We start from the raw sequence: 25,582 nt of genomic DNA, 5'->3' as shown, positions 1-25,582 counted from the left end.
TAATAACTTAGTAATAAGTTATTGCTAAGAAAGGTATGCTCACTATACATGCATGCCCAGTTGCTTTAGTCCTGTCTGACTCTTTGCAACCCTATGGATTGTAGCCTGCCGGGCTCTTCTGTCCATGGGATTCTCTAGGCAAGAATACTGGAGTTGTTGCCATGCCCTTCTCCACGGGATCTTCCCCACCCAGGGATGGAACCTGAGTCTCCTCCATTGCAGGTGGATTCTTTACCACTAAGCCACTGGGGAAGTCCGTGCTCACTTTACATAGCTGATAGTATTTGTGTTAACATCCCCATTTAACACCTGGGAAAACTGAGACAGGGAGAGGCCCCTGATCTTCCTAGAGCACACATCATAGCAGAGGTAGGCTGAGCTGGGATATTACACCTGGTGAATAGGTGTTGCTGACACTTCTGATTTACCAAATTATGTATATTCTGAGAAGGGTATATTAATAGGAGAAGCATAGTGTATGCAGACAATGAACTCAACTTTTGAAAAGATGAAGAACATTAGGAAAGATGTTCATAATAGTAATATGAAAAGTATTCTGAATTATGAGAATGATTTTTCCCTGACTTTTCTGCTTTCATTTTAAAATTTCTTGGGCAAGACAGAGACACTTATCTTATTTTGATCATTTCATCTGTGTTATAAAAATACAAGTCTAAAAACTGTTCTAGAATTGTAAAAATCAGTTAAATGGAGATCATCTAATTCAGGCATCCTCAATCTCTAAATTAAGTATACTGGCGGAATTATATGGTCAATCACTGAACATAACTGATTCTCCTCAGGTTTTTCTAGAAGCTGCAGAAGGAAGCACAGCTCTTATCAGGATGTTTCAGTCAGCAAATGCTGTCAATACCACTCATCAAGTATCTCTTTTATTTTGAAGAAATAAACATTTGCTTCATCCGTAAGTGGTTGAGAACTCCATTAATAATCTATCATTCCCACACTTTATATTTGAGAAAACTACGGTTCATATGTTATGAGTTGAATTGTGTCTCCCAGCAGAGTATGGTGACATCCTAACCGCCAGCACCTCTGAATGTGGCCTCATTTCGAAATTGGGTCTTTACAGGAGTCATCATCATCAAATTAGCATAAGATCATTAGGGGAGACCTAAACCAATATGGAGAAGGGACTGGCTACCCACTCCAGTATTCTTGCCTGGAGAATCCCGTGGACAGAGGAGCCTGGTAGCTACAGTTTATGGGGTCACAAAGAGTCAGACATGACTGAGTGACTCACACTTTCACTTCAAACCAATATGGTTTCCTTGGTAGCTCAGTGGTAAATAACCACCTGCCAAGAAGGAGACCTGGGTTCGATCCTTGGGTTGGGAAGATCACCTGGAGAAGGAAATGGCAACCCACTCCAGTATTCTTGCCTGGAGAGTCCCGTGGACAGAGGAGCCTGGCGGGCTGCAGTCCAGGGGTCACAAAAGATTTGGGCACACTTAGTGACTAAACTACAACAAAGAATCCAGTATGACAGGTGTCCTTATAAAAAAATAGGAATTTGGACACAGAGACAGACACACAAAGAGGGAAGACAGCCATGTGAAAACAGGACTGAAATGATGCACCTATAAGCCAAGGAATGTAAGAGATTGCTAGTAAACTGCCAGAACTAGGAAGAGACAAGGAAGGATTCTTTCAATATAGATTTCAGAGAGTGTTGCCCCTCTGACACCTTGATTTCATACTTTCAGCCTTCAGAACTTTGAGATAATAAGTTTCTGTTATCCTAAGCCACTCAAGTTGTGACACCTTGTTTACAGTGACCCTAGGAAAGCAATACATCCTATGTATTCCTGGGTATGGTCTTATAGGGTATCAGTCAGTAAGGTAGTCCCGTCAGGAACCCATTCTCTCTGTATCCCAGGTTGAGTGTCTAGTGCCTGCCTTTAGAAATAATCCATTTCATTTATTTTCCTATAAAATTAAATGCATCATATTTAACAAATTGTTGGGAGGGACTATCATTTTATTATTGCCCATTTTTAGTTACTTTTGTGCATGAATGATTTTATTTATAACAGGTTCCTGAAATCTAATAATTTTGGTCTCAGCCTACATCTATGAAAATTGAAAAATTAAACTTGAGGTACAAGGTTTTCAGCCATTCCTTTCACTTCTCACAATGATCAATGAAATCTAGAGAATGCTCTTATTATCACATCTTTTCCTTAGTGTGAACACTGAAGCCATAGTTTCTAAAATATATCGAAGTCCATAGTACTTAAGACATTAGAGAGTCAGAGAAACTTGACTTACTATATCTCATGGGCATACCCTTCTCCAGAAAGTGAATGTAAGACTCAGAGTACACATTTTGTGAGATTATGAATCTAATGTGAGTGCCAAGTAGTAGATTCGAATATAATTTTTCACAGATTGGATGAATCTACCAATCAATATGAATGACTCTAAAAATATATTCTATTAAGAATCAGTATTATGGAAAAATCCCATTTAACCCCCCCCTTCTTTTCAAGTTAAAATTAATTAGTAAATTGAAAAGAGAAATGTCCATGCCTCACTGAGCTTAACAAATTAAAAAACAGAACGTGAATCAATCAAGTTCTCCCCCAGGCCTTTTCATCTTTCGTATATTAATTAGAATAAGGCTCTGTTTATTTTGTAGAAAGTAGCCATGTTTTTAAACACCTCCATTCAGTCTAGGTTCTGATTGGGTTTCATTAAAACCTTATAGTATCAGAATTGAAATCTGGAGAAAGAAGAGATTCATTGTAGTCTCATTCAGATTTCAGCTAAGAAAAGCACTCTCTCGTGATAATCCAGAGGTCTGATCCTTGGAAATGTCACTCATACTAGGCCACTTGAAGTTCCCAAAGGCTAACAGAGTTTTTCCTTATCAGGACATATTTCTGATGCCCATACACAATTCTCCTCTTAGCTTCATCCTATTAGACCTGTTTCTGTTTATTCTAACTTTCCAAAACACAAGTGCTCCAATATTCATTCTACTAATCTCAGCAAAAGGGCTTCCCTGATGGCTCAGTGGTAAAGATTCTGCCTGCAATGCGGGAAATGTGTGTTCAATCCCTGGGTCAGGAAGATACCCTGGAGGAGGAAATGGCAACCCACTCCAGTATTCTTACATGAGAAATTCCATAGACAGAGGAGCCTGCAGGCTACAGTCCATGGGGTCGCAGAGAGTCAGACACCACTGAGCGACTAAGCAACAACAAAGAAAAAAATTTCAGCAAAATCACTGTCCCTCATGTTCAAAAACATCATCTATGTGAACATATTTCTCATTTATTTGTTCCTGGAGGATAATTTATGACATGTTATGAACAATTATCTCTGTATTCCATTATTATAGGGCAAAATAATGTTTATTTGAGGTGAAGAGGAGTAATTTTAAAGATCACCTTATATTTCTGATGCTTGACCACATGTTAAATTTACAAAACACATAATCAATTGTTTTAGGAATTGCTTCACAATTTTAAGGAGATTTTTTTTCTTTGACTCACAGCCATTACATTGGATAAGAAAGCACTTCTGTGTTTATTCTCTCATTTACTCTGTCATAGAATCCCTTTGAGATGAATAAGCAGTGCCCCCCATTTACTTAGGAATTGAAGCTAGGAGAAATTGAATGGATTTCGGAAGGTCACTCATATCATAAAGTTTAGTTGTTGTCATTTAGTCACTCAGTCACGTCAAACTCTTTGCAACCCCATGGACTGTAGCCCACCAGGCTCCCATGTCCATGAAATTTTCCAGGGAAGAATACTGGAGTGGGTTGCTATTTCCTCTTCCACGGAATCTTCCCGACCCAGGTACCGGACCGTCTCCCTCAAGTCTCCTGCATTGTATTCAGATTCTTTACCTCTAAGCCACCAGGGAAGCCCCATGGTAAATCTTAAAGGATAATGTGAAGTTTGTCCTGTTGGAAAAAATCCACTGTAACAATTTATTTGAACCTTAAATTGTATAGCTTTATTAGGGAATTATTGACAGTTACGATATTAGGCCATTATTAAATGATGGCACAATTTTGACAGGAATAGGAATTTCTAAAACACCTAAGAAGTTAACTGAATACTCAGAGAGACTATTATTAGAGGATTTCTTTTATATCAAAAATTTTGAATAATCATTAAATTGTTTATTCTCTGTCTTAGACTTCTATTTTTATTCAGTTTTTGAAACTATAGAATAAGAGCTTGTTTAAAAAATTTATGTCCCGTGCCTGATAGATTTGTATTCTGTGATTGCTAAATGGATAAATTTATACCTTAAAGTTCTAGGCTCTGCTCTCAGAGTTACAAGTAGCAAACAACAAAATATGAAGGAAATCCACTGAACACCTTAACTAACTTTGTTTTTAACTAGTTTTTGTTTATTTGCTAATATACTCTCTGAATAACAACATAGTTATATATCTAGAGTCAGACAAAGCTTTGTGAAGTACTATAAATTAAAGTAATAATAGATGCTTTGGACAAGAAGGCAAATTCTGGCAAAATCTGTGATAAGGACTATGTAGATTAGGATGCCAGGCCTTAGTCACATTATAATTAACACTGAGTAGTTAGTAGGTGTGCTGTATAGATATTTGAAAATTTTTGACTTTTATTTTGGAAAGTATTTTAAATAGCCATAATGACCAACATTCAATAAGAGCTAGCTGTGCTGTTTTGTGTATAAAATGAGTTAGACAAAGTCTCTGATCTCTTGAGTTTACAAATTTAAATTGACAGCACTGATGTGGTTAGAAATGACAGGCAAATAACTAATGTTCCATGTGAATGTGAGCAGTACTGACACCGTGAGGCAAACAGTGGGGTTGAACAGGCACATTGAGGTCAGATTTCTGTGTATCAGTTTCTTCTTTATAGAAACTTCCTGAAATCAACCTGTAAAACTGAATTAGGTGTCCCATGCTGTATTGAGAAAACTTCCAAACACAATACAATTACGGTATTCACTTGATATTAGAACTCAGACTGTACCACTGTATTATTACTCTTTTGTCTATGTTGTATTGCTAATTGATATTTCAGCATTTAAGTAAAGATATAATTTATTAGTTCTGGAACATATCCTAGGTGCCAAGCACAGTGTTAGGCTCAGTGGATCGCATATAGACTTGCCATCAAGGAGTTTGAATTTTTTAAGATAGATGTTTTGAACACAGTATAGAAAGTACATAGAATACGAGTAATATATTCCCTTTTCTATCACTGTCTTTATTTGCATTTTTTAAAATTAGGGTATAGTTGCTTTACAGTGTTATGTGGTTTCTGTTGCATAACAAAGTGAATCAGCTATATGTTGATTGAACCCTCCATTCTACCCATCAAGATTGCCACAGAGCACCAAGCTGAGCTAGCTATCTATGCTATTTTACACATGGTAGTGTATACAAAACAGAGAAGGCAATGGCACCCCACTCCAGTACTCTTGCCTGGAAAATCCCATGGATGGAGGAGCCTGGTAGGCTGCAGTCCATGGGGTCGCTAAGAGTCAGATGCGACTGAGCGACTCACTTTCACTTTTCACTTTCATGCATTGGAGAAGGAAATGGCAACTCACTCCAGTGTTCTTGCCTGGAGAATCCCAGGGACGGGGGAGCCTGGTGGGCTGCCGTCTATGGTGTCGCACGGAGTCGGACACGACTAAAGTGACTTAGCAGCAGCAGCAGCAGTATATACGGGGAAAAAAAAAAAGTGTGTTGGTTGCGCAGTTGTGTTTAACTCTTAGTGAGCTCATGGATTGTAGCCCACCAGGCTCCTCCACCCATGGAATTCTCCAGGCAAGAATACTAGATGGGTAGCCATTCCCTTCTCCAGGGGATCTTCCTAACCTAGGAATTGAGCCCGTGTCTCCTGCATTGCAGGCTGATTATTTCCGGTCTGAGCCACCAGGGAAGTGTATAAATGTTAACCAAATTCCACGTCAGAAATCTCTCTCCCTCTACCCCATCTCCTCCATTTCTGTGGCTCAGTTCCTCCTTATCTCTTGCCTAGATTATAGACTTATTTCTTAACTGGTCTTCATGTAGGTTCCCACCTTCACCTGACCCCAAATCTGTATACATTTTCTTAGATGAGCTCTGTCTCAAGAACAAATCTGAACAAAGCAGTGAAAGTCTTAAACCCATGGTATAAATATTCCAAGTTCTTAGCCTGCCATATTAGGCCCTTCAAAATTTGGTGCCCACCCAACTACATGCACCTCTTTTTTGTGTGTGCTTAGTCATTTCAGTTGTCTTTGCAACCCCATGGACTATATATAGCCTGCCAGGTTACTCTGTCCATGGGGATTCTCCAGGCAAGAATACTGGAGTGGGTTGCCATGCCCTCCTCCAGGGGATCTTCCCAGCCCAAGGATTGAGCCCAGGTCTCCTGCACTGCAGGTGGATTCTTCACCACATGAGCCACCAGGGAAACCCCAGATCTTTCGTAGTGCATCCTAAATGCAGGCCATCAGTGGACTAGTCCCCTTTTCCTGAATATATAATCCATGCAGTTTCATATTCTGTTCACTTGGGATTATCCTTCAAACACCGTTTCTTTCTTTTTATCAAAATCCTCTTAAACCTTCAAAACACATATGAAATGGTTTAATATAGTATTTCTGTGAGGAACAGATAGTTTAAGGGTTCTAATATTACATTTAATTCTTTATTTACATGTTTCTTTCCCTCCAGTGAATGAGAGTTCCTTTGAGGTAGACAATCATCTAGTTTTTTTTTTCTCTTATATAACCCAGCATCTGGTAGTAAGTGCTTAATAATTGTGGAATTAGCAAATAGTACATTGGTAATATAGGTCTCTTCATTGAAGCATGTGTATCCTTGACTTTAAAAAGTCTTGATCCTTTGTTTGAGCTACTCAGTTGATAAGGAGAGTATAATCTATCTCTAATTGGTAATGCATATCATGAGATTAACTTTTTTATCGTCTCATCCATATTCACATTCATAATTAAAGTGCAGTGTTTTGAGTGGAAAGAGCCCTTACACTAACTTGTGTAATAAAAAACATGGAATTCTGAGTGCTTGTCAACCATACTAGATCTTGGGTATAATTTATGGCTCAAGGATCCTTTAAAAGTGTTCAAGCTACAATTGAGATTTAAATTAACTATTTAAAGGGATAATAGAGCAAGACTGTCCTTTCTTTGTTCTCTATTTCCTTTCTTTGTGTTTCTAATTTATTACGCTTTGCTTTTCTTTGGTTAATTTTAGCTGTTGAAACAGCTGCAACTTCAGGTGAAAATAAATGATATGACATTTTATGGTCTTCTTCAGTGAATGTGAAAGAGTCAGATGCTTGTATCCCATTTCAAATGCATGTTGAATTGAGTAGAATTCCTGTGGGGGATAAGAATGAAATGGGAATGGACTTAAAGTTGAAAATATTATTTTAATTCTTTATTTAGCAGGGGTCCTCTAAGTCAAGAGTCCCCAAGACTTCCCTGGTGGCTCAGACAGTAAAGAGTCTATCTACAATGTGGGAGACCTGGGTTCGACCCCTGGGTTGGGAAGATCCCCTGGAGAAGGAAATGGCAATCCATTCCGGTACTATTGTCTGGAAAATCCCATGGACAGAGGAGGCTGGTAGGCTACAGTCTGTGGGGTCGCAAAGAGTCAGACTGAGCAACTACACTTTCACACTTTTCTAAGTCAAGAGTCCCCAACCCTCAGGCCATGGATTGGTACTGCTCTGTGGCCATTAGGAACCAGGCCGCACAGCAGGAGGTGAGCAGCTTGCAAGTAAGCAAAGCTTCATCTGTATTTATAGCCACTCCCCATTGCTCAAGTTACTGCCCAAGCTCCTCCTCCTATAAGGTTAGTGGAGCATTAGAGTCTCCTAAGAGCACAAACCCTCCTGTGAATTGAGATGTGAGGGATCTACTTTCAGGGCCCCTTATGAGAATCATCCTAAAACCACGCCCCTACCCTGGTCCATGGAAAACTTGTCTTCATGAAACCGATACTTGGTGCCAAAACAATTGTGGACCCCTCTCCTAAGTGATCTTGCCATTTATCTCCTTCCCACAAATTACTCCATCGCATGAATAATTTGCAACTATGTGAATAATTTGCAAATATGTTTATAGACTTGTCTTTTCCTAAAGCACAGGAATGATCATAAAATTGCTACTTTAATGTGTTCGATGCTTTCTTTTGCCTTTAAAATGTACTCTGAACCCTTTAACTTTATGTACAAACATCTGTATGTCTTAACCCTAACCTGTCTAGAATCCTTGGTAATTGCCTGTTTGTATCAAAAACCCATCACAGACATTGCATCCTGTCTTTAGCTCTCATCTTAGCATCTTAGCTCAGCTCTCACTATTGCTTTTGCCTCTCAAGGAAGAATTTATTGCTTCCAAATTTGTGATTATATTAGCAACTTATTCCTTTGTGATATGTGGGGAGTGTAACATAGAGGATTAGAGCTAGTGCTTGAATGGTAGACCTTGCTTTGTGCATTCTTGCTGTGGGACCTTTGGCAGATTCCACATAGTAAGGCACTTTCTCTGTATGTCACAATTTCATCATTTAAACAACAGGGGAAATTATATGACTCCAGGGGGATTATTTCAAGGACTTTACAAAATAATGCATCAGTTCAGTTCAGTGACACAGTCATGTCCAACTCTTTGTGACCCATGGACTGCAGCACTCCAGGCTTCCCTGTCCATCACCAACTCCTGGAGCGTACTCAAACTCATGTCCATTGAGTCGGTGATGCCATCCAACCATCTCACCCTCTGTCAACCCCTTCTCCTCCTGCCTTCAATCTTTCCCACCATCAAGGACTTTTCCAATGAGTAGGTTCTTCACATCAGGTGGCCAAAGTATTGGAGTTTCAGCTTCAGCATCAGTCCCTTGAATGAACATTCAGGACTGATTTCCCATAGGATGGACTGGGTGAATCTCCTTGTGGTCCAAGGGACTCTCAAGAGGCTTCTCCAACACCGCATTTCAAAAGCACCAATTCTTCAGCGCTCAGCTTTCTTAATAGTCCAAATCTCACATCCATACATGACTACTGGAAAAACCATAGCCTTGACTAGATGGACCTTTGTTGGTAAAGTAAAGCCTCTGCTTTTTAATATGCTGTCTAGGTTGTTCATAGCTTTTCTTTCAAGGAGCAAATGTCTTTTAATTTCATGGCTACAGTCACCATCTGCAGTAATTTTGGTGCCCCCCAAAATAACGTCTGTCACTGTTTCCAAGGTTTCCCAATCTATTTGCCATGAAATGATGGGACCAGATGCCATGATCTTAGTTTGCTGAATGTTGAGCTTTAAGCCAACTTTTTCACTCTCCTCTTTCACTTTCGTCAAGAGGCTCTTTAGTTCTTCTTCACTTTCTGCCATAAGGGGGGTGTCATCTGCATATTTCTCCCTGCAGTCTTGATTCCAGCTTGTGCTTCATCCGTCCCAGTGTTTCTCATGATGTACTCTTCATATATGTTAAATAAGCAGGGTGACAATATACAGCCTTGACGTACTTCTTTCCTGATTTGGAACTAATCTGTTGTTCCATGGCCAGTTCTGACTGTTGCTTCCTGACCTGCATACTGATTTCTCAAGAGGTAGGTCAGGTGATCTGGTATTCCCATCTCTTGAACAGTTTTCCACAGTTTGTTGTTATCCACCCAATCAAGGCTTTGCCTTAATCAATAAAGCAGAAATAGATGCTTTTCTGTAACTTTAGCTTTTTTGATGATCCAACAGATGTTGGCAATTTGATCCCTGGTTCCTCTGCCTTTTCTTAATCCAGCTTGAACATCTGGAAGTTCACAGTTCATGTACTGTTGAAACCTGGCTTGGAGAATTTTCAGCATTACTTGATTAGCATGTGAGATGAGTGCAGTGGTGTGGTAGATTGAGAATTCTTTGGCATTGCCTTTCTTTGGGATTAGAATGAAAACTGACCTTTTCCAGTCCTGTGGCCACTGCTGAGTTTTCCAGATTTGCTGGCATATTGAGTGTAGCACTTTAACAGCATCATCTTTTAGGATTTGAAACAGCTCAACCGAAATTCCATTACCTCCACTAGCTTTGTTCATAGTGATGCTTCCTAAGGCCTGCTTGACTTCGCATTCTAGGATGTCTGGCTCTAGGTGAGTGATCACACCATCATGATTATCTGGATCATGAATATCTTTTTTATATAGTTCTTCTGTGTATTCTTGCCACCTCTTCTTAATATCTTCTGCTTCTGTTAGGTCCATACCTTTTCTGTCCTTTATCGTGCTCATATTTGCATGAAATGTCCCCTTGGTATCTCTAATTTTCTTGAAGCGATCTCTAGTCTTTCCCATTCTATTGTTTTCCTCTATTTTTTTGCATTGATTGCTGAGGAAGGCTTTCTTATCTCTCCTTGATTTTTTTTGGAATTCTGCATTTAAATGGGTATATCTTTCCTTTTCTCCTTTGCCTTTAGCTTCTCTTCTTTTCTCAGCTATTTTTAAGGCCTCCTCAGATAACCATTTTGCCTTTTTAAATTTCTTTTTCTTGGGGATGGTCTTGATCACTGCCTCCTGTACAATGTCACGAACCTCCGTCCATAGTTCTCAGGCACTCTGTCTATCAGATCTCATCCCTTGAATCTATTTGTCACTTCCACTATATAATCGTAAGGGATTTGATTTAGGTCATACCTGAATGGTATAGTGGTTTTCCCTACTTTCTTCAATTTAAGTCTGAGTTTGGTGATAAGGAGTCCATGAGCTTAACCACAGTCAGCTCCCAGTCTTCTTTTTGCTGACTGTATAGAGTTTCTCCATCTTTGATTGCAAAGAATATAATCAGTCTGATTTTGGTATTGACCATCTGGTGATGTCCATGTGTAGAGTCTTCTCTTGTGTTGTCAGAAAAGAGTGTTTGCTATGACCAGTGCATTCTCTTGGAAAAACTCTGTTAGCCTTTCACCTGCTTAGAAAATACTCACTGCGTACCTGGCAACACAGTAAAGAGTCAGCCAGTAGCAGGAGAAACAAATATGTGCTTATGTTTTATCTTACTTTGCGTATGTATCTTTCTCCTCTGTTAAAGTGAGATTATCATAATTCCATCTCTGTCTTCATTGTACACAAAGCATCTAACAGCTCTTGACATGTATATTGGCTTATATGTTTATTGATGTTAATATGTGTAGAATATCATGTGTTGGGCCAAACATTAAATATCTGAAGATTATTATTACAAGAAGATTTTTTAAATAAGTTTTAAATACCCTTGCTAATGGTGTCCTGCATGCGAAGTGGCTTCAGTTGTGTCCTACTCTTTTCAACCCCATGGGTTGTAGTCCACCAGGCTCCTCTGTCCACACTAGAATACTGGTGTGGGATGTCATGCCCTACTCCAGGGGATCTTCCCAACCCAGGGATTGAGCCAATGTCTCTTATGTCTCCTGCATTGGTAGGTGGTGTCTTTATCACTAGCACCACCTGGGAAGCTCCGTTAATGCTGTCAATGATACTCAAATATTTTGAGAGGCATTTTGCTCACAGAAAAGGAAAATGAAAGTAACTGCATAAATCACAGTTTAAAAAAGCAAATCCCCAAATGTCAGATATTGTATCCCTTTAGTGGATAATTAATTACTCCTGGAGCCAATTTAGAGACAAAAACAATGTTGGCACCTACAAAATCTTCCCTTGGTTCAGATTCTGTAGGTAGAACCAGTCTAAGTGGAAGGTTTCCTAAGTAATTCCAGAGTGACTAGTAGTAGGAACAGCAGTCACCAGGCATGTGCTTATCACTTGCTGCTAGAAACAAGTCATGCTTAAACTTATTGTTTAATACAGTTAAAATATCTTACAAATGAAGAAGTAATTTTAATTGTCTGTTCTGCAGTATTTTCAATAATACACCTCAAATTTAAATAGAGATGAATCCAATACATAGAATTTTTCCTTAAGTAGTTCCTTAATGTGGAATGTGTGTGTACATAGAGGTGTGTTTGCTTATTTTTTAAAAAGAGAGAAAGAGTTTTATAGAGATATCATTCAGATACCATAAATTTATCCAGTTGAAGTATAAAATTCATTGGTTTTTCATAGTTCACAGATTTGTGCAATCCTTACCACTATCTAATTCCAGAACATTTTCAGCATCTCTGAAAGAAACCCTTTCCACATCCACAATCACCTCCCTCTCCTGTCTGCTTCCCTACGACATCCAACCTAAGTCAATTACTAATCTATTTTGTCTATCAATTTTCCTATCCTGGACTTTTCTTACAGGACTATTTGTGGCCCTTTGTGATTAATCTCTTTCACTTAGAATAATGTTGTGAAGATGCTGTGATATAAGTGTTGCTAAGTCACTTCAGTCACGTCCAACTCTGTGTGACCCCACAGACGTCAGCCCACCAGGCTCCCCCATCCCTGGGATTCTCCAGGCAAGAACACTGGAGTGGGTTGCCATGTCCTTCTCCAATGCATGAAAGTGAAAAATGAAAGTGAAATCGCTTAGTCGTGTCTGACCCTCAGCGACCCCATGGACTGCAGCCTACCAGGCTCCTCCATCCATGGGATTTTCCAGGCAAGAGTACTGGAGTGGGGTGCCATTGCCTTCTCCGATAAGTGTTGCAGCTTTTATCAACACTTCATTCCTTTTTATTGCTAAATTGAATTGTATGGTATGAGTAGATCATATTTTTAGTTCTCCATTTATTAAAGAGTGGGCATTTGAGTTGTTTGCATTTTTCAGCTATTATGAATAATGTTTGTATGGACACTCACATTCAAATTTTGTTGACATAGTTTTTCATTTCTCTCAGATGTATACCTTGGAGTGAAAAGACGAGGTTGGCTGTACCACTTTACCGTAAAGGCTCCCTTATTTCTCCACATCCTCACCAGTAGTTGTTTTCTGTGTGTATGTGTGTTTTAAACCTATCCTAGGACGTGTAAAGTGGTATTTAATTGTGGTTTTGATTTGCTTTTCCCCAGTAGCTCACATTGTTGACTATCTTTTCATGTATACCTGTTGGGCATTCATTTATCTTCTTTGAAGAAATGTCTGTTCAGACTTTTGCCCAGTGGGTTAAATTCATTTTGTTATATCAGGATTCTGTATCCTTTGCACAATTATTCTACATACAAGCCCTCTATCAGATTTGTGATTTGTAAATATTTTCTGCCACCCTCTGGGTTGTCTTTTTACTTTCTTGATGTAATTGTTGTGTGTTTATTTTAAAAACAAAAATCAGACAAATTACTGTAAATGCTAGATTTTGTGGTTAATCTTCATTGTCATGACTTATCTACAAGTGTGTATGTATATATATATATATATATATATATTCATATTTTTTATTGTTCTTCTCTGAAATTCCAAGTTTTTGAATGGAAGCATTTTGAAAAAATATTCATTATTTCCCAAACTCTGCTCTGTGGTACATAGGTGCTCCATGAGAAATGAGTTCAGTTTCTGAGATAAAGTATATTTGAAAAATTGAGACTGTTGAGAAATTCATTTGCTTTATTGCTGACACTGAGGTCAAATTATTAAAGATGTGAAATTCTGTCTTAAAAATAGCAATATTTCTAAAGTCCTTTAAGGTGATTTTCCCCCAAGCATCTATTAACAACTATAGATTGTTTTCCATAAAACAACTCAACTACGTTCAGAAACATTGGTGTTGGCAGTTTTCTGTTTTTGTTTTTGTTTTTCAGAATCACTGTTTTAATCTGTCTTCCAGACTGGTTATACCTGATTCTCATCATTCCGGGCATTTGTCCTTAAAGAAAAAATAGTGATTGTCATTTTTTATTCAAGAACTAGATATATGGAAGCAAAGGGAACTGATATAGCAATAATTATTTCTGCCATCTTTGTTGAATTCAAATTCACAAGGTTGAATTTTATATAAGTATCATATACATAATGAGAATCAAACAAACGATTCCTCTGTATACCAATCATATAGTTAGTATGTTATAATTTTGCTTTGGAATGAACCCAGATTCAGTTAATGTGTAGATCTGTTTCTCCTCTAAGGTCTTTCCTATTCTTTGTCTGGCATTATTGCTCCTGTCCCATAAGTGTATGTGCACACGTGTCTCTGTGTATGTGTGTGTTTGCATTTGTACATGTCTCCTCAAATTGATTTCAGTGATGACATTTTCATGGCTTCAAGATGTTGGGTCAGAAGCAATTATATTTTCTTCCTGGTCACTTTGGGTCAGATGATTATTGCTTCATCTCCAGAATCCTAAAATGCTTCCAGGCAGGAAGAGTAGAAAGGGAGAAGGCAAAAAAGATACACTAGCCAAACCTTTCCCCTTTTAAAGTATTTTCTTGGACATTTCTCATGATGACTTCTGTTTATATCTGATTGGCCAACACTGTGTCCCAAGGCTTCCTGATCTTGGGGAGGGGAGGTCAGGGAATGTTTTTAAGCAAGGCACATTGTCATCTCTGCAGAAATTGTGCAGAGAAAAATATTTTCCCATACATACACTTCGTTCTTTTCTGTGAAAAAGAAAAATTTATATGTATGGGAAACTAGCAGTCTTTGACCACATGAGGCAAGGGATGAAAGAAAAATCTTAAGTTAGAAAGGGAAGGGACAAATCGTCTTCATACTTGTGTTCTCTTGTTTGCATCCTGAGTGCACGGCAACTCAGAATGTCTCCATTTCCATCAAGAGGTACCCCAGAATCTTAAAACTAAAATAGAGGGCATTTTATTCATTATAATTTAACAAACATATTTCACAAGATTTTTTTTTAATAGCAAGAAGACTCTAGAGAGAATGAAATTGAAGACAGAGATATTTTTCCAGCTATAGAATTTTTTAATCAACTCATCATTTAAATTCCTAACTAGTTAACTTCCCTTATGCATTTACTTCTGGAGATATTTTTCCAGCTATAGAATTTTTTAATCAACTCATCATTTAAATTCCTAACTAGTTAACTTCCCTTATGCATTTACTTCTGGGTAAACCAATCAGTCATTCTTTAAACAAATATTTATTGAGTCCCTTAACTGATGCCAGGCACAGTGCATTTAGTAAATAAGACCAAAAGATTTTTGCTGTCCTCGAACTCTCTTGCTAGAATTGGAGACATACAGTAAGCAAACAGTGAAATAAAGACAAGATAATTTCAGACTGCCATAAGTATAGGAATCAGAGGGTCATGCTGAAGAGTAATGGGAAAGATGAAGGTAAGGCTGGCCTCTTATTTATTCCCTAACTCCAGTACCTAGTATCATACCTGGCTGAGAGTAGCTGCTTGGTATATACTTGTTGATATTGGATGGATGGAGGCATGGATGGAAAGATGGCTTACTGGTTAGTCTTGGAAAATATCTCTGAAGCAGTGCTGTTTGAAATTATACCTGAAGGATGAGAATGAGCTAACAGTGCTAAGAAATGAAAAAATTCATTCCAGGAACAATAAACAGTGTTCAAGCCTTGTAGATTATAGCAGTGAGTTCAAATGTAATTCTAAGCAAAATGAGAAGCCATTGAATTGTTTTACATTGAGGATCTCATCTTCATAAAATTATGAATTGGTAATTTATAATTGTCTCCATTTTACTATGTGAGAACTGGACCTAGAAAAGATAAAATAACTTACCCAGATTCATGGAGCTAGTAAGAGTGAAATTGGGATTTGATTTCAAGAAATTTGACTCCAGAATCTACCCTTAACCACAATGTACTGTTATAAAGACTCAATAAATACACTGTAATATGTACAGTAACTTGAATAACAGGACCTGTATTGTTAAATCAGCAAAAAGGAGAGAGACTGAAAATAAAATCTCTGCCAACTTAATGGATTCCATTTTTAAGTGTTTTAAAAACATTTCTTAGACTGACTTACAAACTGAAGACATAGCCTAATCTCTCAGAGCCTCCTCTAATTGACTTTGTTTTTCAGTCAGAATTGTGTTCGTGTAATATTTTAGAATATTATTCTAAGGGGTCTATTTTGTAGTTCTAATGAGCTCTTTTGAGTATATAGAACTTGCAAAAATAAAATTTTCTCAAAGTTTACAATAACAGCTTGAAAGAGGAAAAACATTACTAGCTCAGGCTAGAAGGTTCACTTTGGCTACACATCTAAAGCTATGACTGTACCTTGTGTAATTTATCGATTCTGAAAAATTGAATTTTCCATCTTCTAAGAATACTATTTTGGGCGTTTTGTACCTACCCTGGACCCAGAAACCATATTGCAGCAGTCATTCCTTCATGACCACTTCCAAAAAAGAAGAAATGTATCCTAACAGGAAAATCGCCAAGTTACTTCCATCAGTGACAATGATTTTCAATTTTCACATGTGCTTCCTCATCATTTTTAAATCCCACAATTCTAAGTTTTAAATTCCTCAACAAAAGATGAGAAATTAAAGTGTTTACTGTGGTAATTTTATTAAAACTTTGGCTGTGACCCAGCAATTATGATTATGTACAAATATTTTGCTTGTCAAAATTCATCCCTTTCTCCATTTCCAGCTCATCGTTTATATTGAAACACAAACCTTGGTGAAATATTTAATAGTTCCCCTTCATGGCTGGAAGCAAATAAAATGTTTACTAGAAAATGTCTTATTTTAAACTTCCTTTAAGATGCCTCTTTCCCACAAAAGGAAAAACAAAACAAAACACAGGGGAGTTTTCAATTTAGATAAATTAAAAAAAAAATACAAGAATCCCATGCACTGTACATTATTGATTCAAATTGACAAAGTCAGTGATAAATTGATACATTAATCGAGCTTCCTCTTCTAGAGCCCAGAATGTTGTTTTTGTTTTGTTGGTTTTTTTTTTTTTTTTTTGGCCACATGGTATGGCTCACAGGATCTGAGTTCCCCAACCAGATTTCAAACCCAGGCTCCTGGCAATGAGAGCCCTGAGTCCTAACCACTAGACTGTCAAGGAATTCCCCAGAATTGTATTTTTCAAAAATAGCTATTGTTAGGTAGCCATTTATCTATTTCCTCATGTTTTGTTTATTTGTATTTTTCTCTCCAGATTCACTTTTAAGTTCCTATTTTCTGTGTTTTGCCTTTAATACAGGCTCTAGTACATAGTAGTTACTTTAAAAAAGAAAACAGTAGAAACAAAGAATGGATGAGTCCATTCTAGTACTTGAGGTGAGAAGAAAATAGAGAAGAAAATAGTAATCCCTTTTGATCTTGTAATTCTACCCACATTGGTTCATTAAGTAAGATTTTATATCATACTCTTGATCTTTTTTCTCCCCCTTCCCTTTTTCTTGCCACACCATCTTATATTTCAGTTTCCTTCCCTTCATCCTTAGGGACACATTTTATGTGTCCTAAAAGAGAATATATTTCCAAGGAAACTTCTGTCTGCAAAAGAACACTGATTGTGGTATAAACAAACCTATGAAATTAATTTCAACGTATCTGATGAGTCTTGGAGTCATGAAGAATTGAGAGGCTTTATCACATTGGGGGATGTGGATATACTCTTCCTTAAAACTGAGTTGAGAGACTGTCTTCAGGCTTTATTGTAAATTATTTCCAGCAGCATTTAAAGAACTAAGGACAAGATGCACATGTTTTATTAAAACTTACATATTAAAGATGTGGAACTAAAGTCATTTTGGCAATATTAAGAGGAAAAGGAAGAAACCCAAGGGACGTATAATGGGGTTGGCATATATTGCCCATGTAATCTCTCCTTTTTGCCACAATCGCTCTAAGTGAGGCTGTTTGAGAAAGACAAGTAGCATGGAAAATGTTTGGAATTTTGTCATTTTGCTGAAGTTTTCTTGGCACTGAAAAACATAGCTAAAGCATTGACTAAAATAAGACTTAAAGTTTTTAACCAAAAAAAAAAAAAACACTTTTGGAAAAAAGTAATTTTCACAATGAGGAAATTGTATGAAAATGAAGTCAGTACTTTATGTCATTTATCAGACTTAAAATGAGTTTCATTTTTTAAGTCATGTGAATTTTTGAGATTTTTTAAAAGTCAGACTATTGATTTTTAAGACCATTTTTAAGGAAGACGGTTAAGTGGAAATTTTGCCCTAATTTAATTAATTTAATTTTATTTTGTCCTAATTTAATTTTACAGCTTTATGTAACACCTTAAAAACTAAGTAGTGACCTATCTATATTATTATATGTCCACAAAATAAGTGATTTGGGGATCAAAGTAATTTTCCCATTTTTCAGCATATTAATTTTAATGTTACAATTTATAAAATTACATGTTGTTTATACCACAAGCAATATGAGAATGCTTGATTAAGAAAAAAGAAAAAAAAGCCTTAAAGCCATCCAAATGTGAGGCCTTTTGAGTTAATGTTTTTGCCACAACTAAGGTATCAAACTACCACACAATTGCACTCATCTCACACAAGTAATGCTCAAAATTCTCCAGGCCAGGTTCAGCAATACGTGAACTGTGAACTTCCAGATGTTCAAGCTGGTTTTAGAAAAGGAAGAGGAACCAGAGATCAAATTGCCAACATCCGCTGGATCATCGAAAAAGCAAGAGAGTTCCAGAAAAGCATCTATTTCTGCTTTATTGACTATGCCAAAGCCTTTGACTGTTTGGATCACAATAAACTGTGGAAAATTCTGAAAGAGATCAGAATACCAGACCACCTGACCTGCCCCTTGAGAAACCTATATGCAGGTGAGGAAGCAACAGTTAGAACTGGACATGGAACAACAGATTGGTTCCAAATAGGAAAAGGAGTACGTCAAGGCTGTATATTGTCACGATGCTTATTTAACTTATATGCACAGTACATCATGAGAAACGCTGGGCTAGAAGAGCACAAGCTGGAATCAAGATTGCCGGGAGAAATATCAATAACCTCAGATATGCAGATGATACCACCCTTATGGCAGAAAGTGAAGAGGAACTAAAAAGCCTCTTGATGAAAGTGAAAGTGGAGAGTGAAAAAGTTGGCCTAAAGCTCAACATTCAAGAAAACGAAGATCATGGCATCTGGTCCCATCACTTCATGGCAAATAGATGGAGAAACAGTGGAAACAGTGTCAGACTTTATTTTTTGGGGCTCCAAAATCACTGTAGATGGTGACTGCAGCCATGAAATTAAAAGATGCTTACTCCTTGGAAGAAAAGTTATGACCAACCTAGATAGCATATTCAAAAGCAGAGACATTACTTTGCCAACAAAGGTCCGTCTAGTCAAGGCTATGCTTTTTCCAGTGGTCATGTATGGATGTGAGAGTTGAACTGTGAAGAAGACTGAGCGCTAAAGAATTGATGCTTTTGAACTGTGGTGTTGGAGAAGACTCTTGAGAGTCCCCTGGACTGCAAGGAGATCCAACCAGTCCATTCTGAAGGAGATCAGCCCTGGGATTTCTTTGGAAGGAATGATGCTAAAGCTGAAACTCTAGTTCTTTGGCCACCTCATGCGAAGAGTTGACTCATTGGAAAAGACTCTGATGCTGGGAGGGATTGGGGCAGGAGGAAAAGGGGACGACAGAGGATGAGATGGCTGGATGGCATCACTGACTCGATGGACGTGAGTTTGAGTGAACTCCAGGAGATGGTGATGGACAGGGAGGCCTGGCGTCCTGTGATTCATGGGGTTGCAAAGAGTCGGATACGACTGAGCGACTGAACTGAAGGTATAATATCTAAGTTTCATTATTTTCCCTAGGATTTCCGATTTTTTCTTCTAAGGAAAGATCAAGTTTGTATTAATAGATTAATCTTATTAAGTTGCCCTCATGTCATGAGGTTTGACTGAGTTTTAATAATTTTCTGGAGAAAATAGCCTTGAATGAGGCATTATATAAATGGAATCTGAATATATAGGATAACAGAAATACTAGCAAGATCCATTCTAAAGACCACAGGTGAAGAGCTAGAAATAATGAGTGAAATTGTTTTTGGTATGATTTCTGATCAATTACCCAAATTGGCAGAGGTAGTACAAATGGTAGTTGAACAAACTCTAAAATGCAGATTTATGGTTACATTCAATGCTGCTCAGAGATTTGGGTTTCACCTCAAGTTGATAGAGTTAATAAATTAAAGCCTTAATGCCTTGTTTAATATTTCATAAGAAACTACATTTTGTTTTGCTGCTCAGTACTTAAAAGCACTTTATTGTGGTTATTTTAGAACTATTTACATGGATTTTACGTATTTGTTTAATTTGTTTGTTTGTTTAATTTGTTTATTTGCTTATTGTTTTTAGGCCTATCACTTGCATTGGAAGTTTGTTTTCCAATTAATAAATGACCCACTTGAAGGTACTATGCTGTGCTTAGTCGCTCAGTCGTGTCCGACTCTTGTTACCCCATGGACTGTAGCCCACCAGGCTCTTCTGTCCATGGGATTCTCAAAGTAACCATATGTATGGCTTCCCACGTGGCTCAGTGGTAAAGAATCCGCTTGCCAAACAGGAGATGAGATTTTGATCTCTAGGTCAGGAGGAAGATACCCTGGAGAAATAAATGGCAACCCACTCCAGTATTCTTGCTTGGGAAATCCCATGGAGAGAGGAGCCTAGTGGGCTATACTGCATGGGGTTGCAAAAGAGTAGGAAGTGACTTGCCGACTAAACAACCACCAGCACCACATGTATATTATTTGAGCTATAGTTTTCTTAAATAATTAGAATATAATAACATCTCAATAAAATTATGTAATTAATAAAAATTATAAATTAATATGTAACATTAAACATTATGTACTTACTACATAGTAGATACTATACTAAGCCTTGTTTTTTAGCAGTCATTTTTTCATGCTTTCTTTAAATTTTTAATTAGAGAATAATTAACTTTATAACATTATGTAGGTTTCTGCTGTACAACAGTGCAAATCAGCTATAAGTAACATACATCTCCTCTCTCTTGAGCCTCCCTCCCACTCACCCCATCTCACCCCTCTATGTCATCACAGAGCACCAAGCTGAGCTCCCTATGCTATACAGCTATTTCCCACTAGCTGTCTGTTTTACACATGGCAGTGTATATATGGCAATTTATGTAATAACAGAGCTAGATGCATAGATGGCACTAGTGGTAAAGAACCTGCCTGCCAATGCAAAAGACAGAAGAGATTCAGGTTCGATCCCTGGATTGGGAAGATCCCCTGGAGAAGGGCATGTCAACCCACTCCAGTTGGTTGAAGAATTTCTTGCCTGAAGAATCCCATGCACAGAGGAGCCTAGCAGGCTACAGTCCATAGGGTCACACAGAGTCAGACATGACTGAAGCGACTTCACATGCACACACTCCATATCTAAATATTAGAGATATGGAAACTGAGGGACAGAAACATTAAATAAACTAAGATCATGTATCCAGTAAAATTGACTATAGTATCAGATATGGAATTTGAACCAGTAAATCAAGCCTCTAGAACCCACATGCCTAACCACTGTACTAGAGTTCATTAATGATTCTAAAGGTACGTCAAGATCCTGTGGTGCCATGGGGTGTACAGTCGCCACATTTATTATGTGTATGTAGAACACAGGGCTAGATATTGTGGGTACCCAATAGATACTTGTTGAAAGGATGTGTGAATGAAAGAGTAAATAGGTGAATTCAGGAATGAATAATATGTACTAATAAGATTACTAGTAGAGAATATGGCATAACAAACTGTGGCGTATAATTTAGTATACATTTTAAGGTAATTCTGTAGCCAAAGTTGAAATATATGATTGATTTTTAACATTTACATAGCCTTTTCCAAGAAATTAAATTTTTCTTTTATTCCACAGTTTTCAAAGATGTTAAAACTCAGTTCAGTCTCTCAGTCATGTCCGACTCTTTGCAACTTCAGGGATTGAAGCACACCAGGCTTCTCTGTCCATCACCAGCTCTCGGACCTTGTTCAAACTCATGTCCGTCTCATTGGTGATGCCATTCAACCATCTCATCCTCTGTCTTCCCCTTCTCCTTCTTCAATCTTTCCAAGCATCAAGGTCTTTTCCAGTGAGTCAGTTATTTGCATCAGGTGGCCAAAGTATTGGAGTTTTAGATTCAGCATCAGTCCTTCCAGTGAATATATATTTAGGACTGATTTCCTTTAGGATTGACTGGTTTGATCTCCTTGCAGTCCAAAGGACCCTCAAGAGTCTTCACCAACATCCAATTCAAAAGCATCAATTCTTCAGCACTCAGCTTTTTTTATAGTCCAACTCTCACATCCGTACACGACTACTGGAAAATCCATAGCTTTGACTAGATGGACCTTTGTTGGCAAAGTAATGTCTCTGCTTTTTAGTACGCTGTCTAGGTTGGTCATAGCTTTTCTTCCAAGGAGCAAACATCTTTTAATTTCATGGCTGCAGTCACCACCTGCAGTGTTTGGAGCCCCCCAAAATAAACTCTGTCACTGTTTCCATTGTTTCCCCATCTATTTGCCATGAGGTGATGGGACCAGATGCCATGATCTTAGTTTTTTGAATGTTGAGCTTTAACCCAACTTTTTCACTCTCCTCTTTGACTTTCATCAAGAGGCTCTTTAGTTCTTCTTCGCTTTCTGCCATAAGGGTGGTGTCAACTACGTGCCTGAGGTTATTGATATATCTCCCAGCAATCTTGAAAAATGGATTTGGAGAAATAAATCTACTTCATCAACTACCACCATGAGTCCCATGAAGACAAATCAAATCCTATGAGATTTTTTTTTTCCTTACCAGTGTACTAGTTGTGGCTCCCAGGTGTCTCAGTGATGAAGAATCTTCCTTCAGTCCAGGAGACACAGGTTTGATCCCTGAATTGGGAAGATCTCCTGGAGTAGGAAATGGCAACCCATTCCAGTATTCTTGCCTGGAAAGTTCTATGGACAGAGGATCCTGGTGAGCTGCAGTCCATGGGTCACAAGGAATCAGTCATGACTGAGCATGCATGAACACACACATTCTTAGTTGACCAAGTTGACCAAGACCTGACACTTGGTTTGAACACAATAATTATTCATTGTTAAACATTTTACAAAGGAAAAGTGTGTGATTCATAGTCAGCAGACCTAAATTTTGATCCATATTTAGCCACTAGCCTTGTGGTTGTGTTTTAGTTTTACCTCTATTGACTCATAGCTATAAAGAAGGAGTCATACGCATCCATTCTTTTATAATGAAATAAAATTATATATTAGAAAAACATTTAGAAAACTGTAAGCAATTTTTAAAAATTTCTCAGAATGTGTTCCATGGAAAGTTGTTAATTTATTTTGAAACAAGTGTTCTGTGATCAAGTATATTTAAAACATTAGTTGAATTGAGTTCCTTTGTTTAATACTTCACCAAACTTTAATAATGTTAATATGTATTTGGATTAACCAAGTACTTATTATATTATGCAAAATTTCACAAGTTTATTTTATAGTGTTGCCATTTCTTTATAAAATATCTCATAAGGAAACACTGTGTGTGTGTTAGTCACTCAGTCATGTCCGACTCTTTGCTACCCCATGGACTGTAGCTCACCAGGCTCTTCTGTCCCATGGGGATTCTCCAGAGAAGAATACTAGAATGGTTGGCATGCCCTGTTCCAGGGTATCTTTCCAACCCAGGTCTCCCACATTGCAGGCAGATTCTTTACTGTTTGAGCCACCAGGGAAGCACATGAATACTGAGAAGGTAGCCTATGAATATTGAGGGTAGCCTATCCCTTCTCCAGGGGATCTTCCTGACTCAGAATGGAACCAGGGTCTCCTGCATTGCAGGTGGGTTCTTTACCAGCTGAGCTATCAGAGAAGCCCTACTGGTTAAGCCCAAAACTGATGAGATTGCATTATTAGTGGTTTAGTACCCCAAATGTAAATTAGTAAAAAATTCCATGTAATCAAGATATTCTGGATATATTGAATAAAAATAAAGGAAGCTTTGTAGCATTAATAGCTACATATAGGTTTAGAGTAGTGATTGTAAATTTGATAACAGGGACAGAAATAGAATTATGGAAACATTCCCAAAGTGTGGGAACATCTTTATCATCCTTATCAGAAAGAGATACAGGACTTACAGTCAGTAGAGAGGCTGGGATTTCAAACTCTAGAATACGTCTTTCTATTTGAAGCTTTCTCATTCCCCTATGTTTATGAAATTTATACTGGCTGCTGAGTTGGAAAGCTGAGTTGTTAGGTTCAGGGATTTATTCTCTGCCAAGTGAATTTAGGTAGTTATCACCAACTGGGAAAGGAAAACATATCCCTTGATTTCAGCATTGTGTAGCGCTTTACTGTTTTCAGCCTCTCAGATCTTTCTAAGGAGGGTAAATGCTAAAGAATCCTCCTTTTCTGCTAAATTGTCTGAAGAGTCAAGATGGGGAGAATAGGAGAAAGCTAAATTATTTGAGGAATAATAAAAGAGTAGATTTAGATCTTGGGAAAGATCCCTGAAGAATGAAGGTTAAGGCCTTTAAGCCTGAAAAAAAAAAAAAAAAGATTCATTTCTGCTCCCCACCCCCAACCCAATGAGTAAAAGGCAAGACATAGTAACAGCCACCAAAAAAAAAAAAAAAGCTTTGTGACAGCCACTGAGATACCTGATGGATATTTTAGTGATATAACCACGTCCTGTCCCCACCTTAGACCTTCAGCAGTGTCCCCATCGCTTGATGATTCCTTGTAGAGTGGTCTGGATTGGCTGTGGATGGATGTGATAAAGTGGTGGTGGGTGAAGCTAGCTGTGGTTGAGAACAGAGGTTGCTGGTGGTATCTTGTTTACCCAGTGGAGGCTGGTGGAGTCTCCCCGGAGGCCCATGGAAGTCTGGATTTGACTTGGGCCTTAGGCCAAAGTTGTTAAGAAAGTCCCTGAGGCTCCCACACATTGTCACCCAGCCCTCCAGGGCCCTTCGCTGGGGTTTAGGGCCTCAAAAAACCTCATACAAATGATATTGAAAAAGATTTACCCTCCTTTATAATTAAATTTACATATTTCCAGTTCCCTTACAGTAGAACACAGCATAACCTTGACCTTCTTACTCCACTAATAACAAGAGGCCAAGTAAAGAAACGTCAAGGACTAGATAGGAATTGCTCTGCTGCACAGTATCCGTCACCCATCCTCCCATGCCTGGGATTGCCATCAAGTGGGCCCTGCACTCTGGGGAATGAGTAGTCTAGGCCTATCTTCCCACATGGAATCCTAGAGAGTAAAAACATAATGACTGAGGAGATTATAAAACAAATATGTCAAGGGAAGTATTCAAAGGGGACATGCCAAGGGTAAAGAAGAGCTTTAATTTGCTTAAGAAATTGAAAGTCCTGGGCTTCTCATAGTAACTGCAGTTAAAAAGCAACCCCTGCTCTTATGCATTTTATGACTCTTGAAAAACAAAACCCATGTGTTAAGGGACAGCACAATTATACTATGTACTATGACTAATACAAGGGCGCCTTTGTGGCCTATGGTATATGCTTCATAAATCCTGTTGTAGTGAATAAAATTGAACTAGAGATTGGGGAAGGAAGAATCTCTGGTCCTTGAGTATTTCTCTAGACAGTGTACTTTGTTATTTTTAACTAGTGGAGCTAATGATTAACATTTTGGGACAATTTCATACCAGAGGAAGGCAGTAAATTCCAAATAGAAACCTATGATTTCAAAGA

At 38.0% G+C, this 25,582-nt stretch overlaps 1 protein-coding gene across 3 annotated transcripts in view; it reads left to right on the top strand.

Annotated features, from left to right (window-relative positions):
- The window catches only part of PDE3A (phosphodiesterase 3A), a 370,054-nt gene that overhangs the window by 182,128 nt on the left and 162,344 nt on the right, over window positions 1–25,582 (top strand). The window contains exon 1 of one of the 3 annotated variants that reach the window (XM_070789996.1): window positions 19,214–19,629. The exons of the other annotated variants lie outside the window; for them this stretch is intronic. The gene's annotated coding sequence lies outside the window, so the exon portion shown is untranslated. Of the gene's footprint in view, window positions 1–19,213; window positions 19,630–25,582 lie in introns of those variants that run through there. 3 annotated transcript variants of the gene reach the window in all.

This window comes from Bos indicus, chromosome 5 (genome assembly GCF_029378745.1).
Source record: "Bos indicus isolate NIAB-ARS_2022 breed Sahiwal x Tharparkar chromosome 5, NIAB-ARS_B.indTharparkar_mat_pri_1.0, whole genome shotgun sequence".
Lineage (NCBI taxonomy): Eukaryota > Metazoa > Chordata > Mammalia > Artiodactyla > Bovidae > Bos > Bos indicus.
Note: the sequence above shows the minus strand (reverse complement) of the source record. Positions and strands in the feature narration are given on the sequence as shown.